Here is a 5,382-nt window from a genome sequence, read left to right as displayed (position 1 = left end):
CACGTCGAAGACGATGCATGTGTTCCTGCGGAGTGGTGGACCAAATGATGATATCGTCCACATATACACGTACCCCTTCGATGCCTTCCATCATCTGCTCCATAATGCGGTGGAATACTTCAGATGCCGAAATGATGCCGAATGGCATCCGGTTGTAGCAGAATCTGCCAAAAGGGGTGTTGAATGTGCATAGTCTTCGGCTGGCCGGGTCCAGTTGGATCTGCCAGAATCCTTTGGACGCATCCAATTTAGTGAATATGTTGGCTCGCGCCATCTCGCTGGTGAGGTCTTCTCGTTTCGGGATGGGATAGTGTTCCCGCATGATGTTGTTGTTCAGATCTTTTGGATCTATACATATACGGAGCTCGCCAGAGGGCTTCTTTACACAGACCATGGAGCTGACCCATGGCGTGGGCTCCGTGACCTTGGATAGGACCCCTTGGTCCTGAAGAATCTGCAGTTGTGCCTTGAGGCGGTCTTTGAGAGGCGCAGGAACCCTGCGAGGTGCGTGAACGACAGGGATGGCGTCCGGTCTGAGTCGAATCTTGTACGTGTGTGGCAATGTCCCCATGCCTTCAAAAACCTCCTGGTTGTGAGCGAGGAGGGAATGGAGATTCGCGTGGAACTCAGCATCCGGGAAGTCGGATATCTCATCTGGAGAGAGAGACATAATGCGCTGTACCAGGTGAAGGACCTTACACGCTTGTGCGCCCAGTAACGAGTCCTTTGATGAGCCCACAACTTCGAAGGGGAGTGTGGCCGTGTACCTCTTGTGAGTCACCTGTAGCTGGCAAGATCCTATGGACGGGATAACGTTCCCGTTATAGTCAACCATCTTAAGCCGGGATGGTGTGATGGGTGGTTTGACCTTCATGGCCTGGACTGCAGAGTAAGCAATCAGGTTGGCGGATGCGCCGGTGTCCAGACGGAAGGCGACGCGCGATCGGTTGACCGTCAGGGTGGCACACCACTCATCGTCTGGATTGATGGCATTGACCTTGTTGACATCAATGACGGCAACTCGGAAGGCATCCTGGTCATCTGCATCACTTAACTGGAAGTCTTGATGCGTGGGCTGGACGGTCCTGACTCGTGTGCGAGGTTGTCGAGGATGCGCCGGATCCATGGGTTGAGCCGCACGACAGCGGGCTGCGTAGTGGCCCATCATGGCACATCTGTTGCACTGTCGGTTTTTTGCAGGACATTGCCCTTTTAAGTGTAGACCTCCACAATTGCTGCACGTCATGACGTCACGGCGTTCGTTGCGCCACTGCGCATGCGCAGTGCGATCTTGCGGTGGGCGCGCCTGCGCAGTGCGTCCCTCGTTGCGGCCGTTATTTTTGGCGCGCACCTGCGCGGGAGACCGCGAAAAGCGCGGGAAGCGGCTGCTGTCGTCCGGGCCGTGGGGCGGGAAGAAATCGACGGCCTGGATGCGTTCAACGTCGTGGGCGGCCTGGCTTGCCGATTCGACGGCTGGGGACCCCCTCCGTGCCAACTCGGACGCCTGAAATCGGGCAAAACGGCAGGTAGCATTTTCATGGAGGACACAGGCTTCCACAGCAGACGCTAAGGTGAGGCTTTTCATTTTAAGAAGCTGCTGGCGTAGGCCACTAGAGGCAACGCCAAAAACAATCTGGTCCCTGATCATGGACTCTGTAGTGGTGCCGTAACCGCAGGACTGCGCTAGAATCCGGAGGTGCGTCAAAAAGGGTTGAAAAAGTTCCTCCTTACCTTGCAGGCGTTGCTGAAAGATGTATCTTTCGAAACTTTCGTTTACTTCAGCTTGAAAGTGCTGGTCCAGTTTGAGGATGACCGTGTCATATTTGGCCTGGTTTTCGCCTTCTTCGAACACCAGTGAGTTAAAGACATCGGTTGGGTGGGGGCCAGCGTAGAAGAGGAGCATTGCAATCTTCGAATCATCCGAGACATTCTGTTTTTCGGTGGCACGGATGTACAGGTCAAATCGCTGCCTGTAGAGCTTCCAGTTGGTGCCTAGGTTCCCCGTGACTTGCATCGGCTGCGGTTTGCCGGTGTGGTCCATGTCCAGAATGGCAGGTTAGTAGGCAGGTATCGATCCACTCCTGTACCATGTGGTGTTGGGTGTTCTGACACACAGATGAGCCAACACAGTTGCATATGGTACAACGCTTCTTTATTTAAACTCACTATTTACAGTTTGGTCTTTGCACTCTGCACGTGGGGGGCTCCCTGCTTGTGGTGTTTCAACAGCTCTTTCTTGTTCCCTTCTCCCCAGACCTACTGACCACCAGGTGTCGTGCTCGTGCTTTTTATGTGGTTGGTGTTCTTGTCTGTGATTGGTTGTGGTGTTGTGTACTCTGATTTGCCTGTTAGTGTGTCCATCATGATGTGTGTGTTTGAATATCATGACAATGTCCAAGTAACCAAGTCCTTTGATCTTGACAATGGGAGGCATCATAACCAAGCCCAACCCTGAGCTCACAAATGCATTCCAGCGGGTCCACTGCAATTTTCCAGCTGACGTTAGCTATCAGTATATACAAACTTACACTGATCATAAGATACTCCTGGCCTGTGTGAATTAGTGCCATACTGGGTAACATTGCATTGTGCAGTCGCCACTAAGCCAATCTGGGAATGAGTTGCAGGGGAAGGCAACAGTAGGAAAGAATATATATCGCCACCAATTCCCCAATATTGAACCAACTTGCTTCGCTCCATGTGGTATTAAGTGCACTCAAAATAGCAGAGGCTATGCGTCCCAGCAACATCTTAGCTGCAGTGCTGATGATCTGAGTGCCAGGGTTCAGTTCCCCTTGCTAACCCAGTACAACTGTGACACAAGTATTTACCCAACAGTGAGGAAGATTGCTCGGGTATCTTCCACAATACAGGCAAATGTAACCCGGCCAATTACTGCCCCATCAATCAGCAGTAAAGTGATGTTAAAATAACCCATCAGCATTGTCATCATGCAAGATCTTTTCATGAATAGCCTGTTCGCTGCAGTTTTCACTGCAGAATCACAGATCTGAACCAGATATGGGTACAGAATCTGATTCCCATCTCCCTGGCTAACGTTTCTCCCTAAACCAACACTACCAAAAACAAATGATCCGGTTATTAATCTCAAGTGCATTTTGGGGATTTGTTGTTTGGAAATAGACTGCCATGTGCATCTGTGTAGTAATAGTAGCCAGATTTTAAAAGTAATTAATTGAGTGTGAACTGCTTTGGGAGAAAGAGCATTGTTGTAACCTGCCTGCTTACCACTGGCTGGGGACTAATGGCAATCCCACAATCCTTAGGGAGTATGAGCTTTCCCAATGAGGGGGGCGGAGAAATCATTAGCAGATTCCCTGCATAAATAGAGCTGGCCAGTAGGAACCAGCTAGAGAGGAGTATGCAGCAAGGGAGTTACTGCTGCTGTTGTGTATATTTTATATATATATATATATATATATATATATATATATATATATATATATAAATAAATAAAAAAAGATATGTTATTGTAAAGAAATGTTATTTCTTTCTATCCTACAACCTGTGCTGGATTCTTTGTGCATGTTGTTTTTGACGCTGCGCTGGAAAGTTGGAACCAGTACGCACAACGGATGCGTTACTATTTCCGGGCAAACAACATCACCGAAAACGAGAGCCAGGTGGTCATTTTGCTCACTGCCTGCGGTTTGCATACGTTTGGGGTGATTAGGAGCCTTATGTACCCAGCTGCACCGGACACCAAGACGTTTGATGAACTTGTAACCTTAGTGGGGCAACATTTTAACCCAACCCTGTCCATGATGGTCCAGCATTACCGGTTTAATACCGCTGAGAGGACCCCAGGAGAATCCCTTGCAGAGTTTCTATCGAGACTACGCAGGATTGTGGAGTAGTGTGACTATGGTGAGACCTTGTGAGAAATGTTATGCGACCATTAGGTTTGCGGTATTAACAATGCGGCCACCCAGAGAACGTTATTAGCTGAGCCAACATTGACTTTTCAACAGGCCATTCAAATAGTATTGTCCTGAGAGAGCACAGGGGAGTGCAGGAGCTACAGGGAATGGAGGTGCATGGCTTGGGGTGCAACCCCTTCTGTCCGAAAACGTCTCCCCGCACCCCTGTGGTACCTTGGGTGGGGCGGCGTCTGGATCGACCAGTGGCCGCCGGACATCCCTCCCCGAAGGGAGCCTTCTCCAGAACCAATGGATGAGGAGCCATGTCAGTGTCGGACTTGTGGGCGTCGACTCTGTCGCGGACGCCGGTCCTGGGGGCTCCAGAGGCGCCGTCGTTCCGACAGAAACTGGGACCAGCCCAGGGGCCGTACCTTCCATTTGGATGAGCCTACGGCGACTACTCCTGAGGACGTGGAGACGGAGGACGACTGCCTGCAGCTGCATTGTGTGGCAGCTCCCCGTGTGGGCCCCATTAAGGTGACAGTACGGGTCAATAGTCACCCGCATGAGATGGAGTTGGACACTGGTGCAGCGGTCTCCGTGATTGCCTCAGAGGACATTTGACCGCATCAAGCAGGGTGTACAGACCCTTACAATAACCGACACACAGGCCAGGTTGGCCACCTACACGGGGGAACCATTGGACATTGCAGGAACTACGATGACCCCTGTTGTTTATGGACGCCAGGAGGGGCGTTTCCCACTTAGCGTGGTGCGCGGCCATGGGCCCAGCCTGTTGGGTCGGGACTGGTTGTGCCATTTGCGGCTGCAGTGGCAGCACATTCTCCAACCAGGGCTGCAGGGTTGACGTAGGTACTAGGACGGTACCCAGATGTATTCCAGCCCGGTTTGGGGAAAATAAAAGGGGCCGTAGCTCTATCCAAGTCGAACCAGGAGCCACGCCCCACTATTTCCTGCGTGCCTTACGCCTTGCTCGAGAAGGTAGAAGGGGAGCTCACTCATTTGGAGTCCTTGGGTATTATCAGGCCCGTCTATTTCGCTGACTAGGCTGCGCCAATTGTACCTGTAATGAAGCCAGATGCCACAGTTCGCTTGTGCGGCGACTATAAACTTACAGTGAATACGGCTTTCCGGCTCAACCGATATCCAATGCCTCGCATAGAAGATCTCTATGCGAAGCTCGCAGGCGGACTCTCATTCACAAAATTAGTTATGAGTCACGCCTACCTACAGTTGGAGCTGGACCCTGCCTCCCGACCATATGTAACTATTAATACACACCGGGGCCTGTATGAATATACACTGTTGCCCTTTGGGGTATCCTCTGCCTGCGCTGTCTTTCAATGCATCATGGAGGGCATCTTGAGAGGTTTATCGCGTGTCGCTGTCTACTTCGACGACGCTTTGATTACAGGGATGTCGGAGCAGGAACATTTGGAAAATTTGGAGGCTGTCCTTCGACGCTTTTCAGAGGCTGGAG

This window comes from Scyliorhinus torazame, chromosome 14 (assembly GCF_047496885.1).
Source record: "Scyliorhinus torazame isolate Kashiwa2021f chromosome 14, sScyTor2.1, whole genome shotgun sequence".
Taxonomy (NCBI): domain Eukaryota; kingdom Metazoa; phylum Chordata; class Chondrichthyes; order Carcharhiniformes; family Scyliorhinidae; genus Scyliorhinus; species Scyliorhinus torazame.
The sequence above is the reverse complement of the archived record's forward strand: the minus strand, read 5'-3'. Positions refer to the sequence as shown.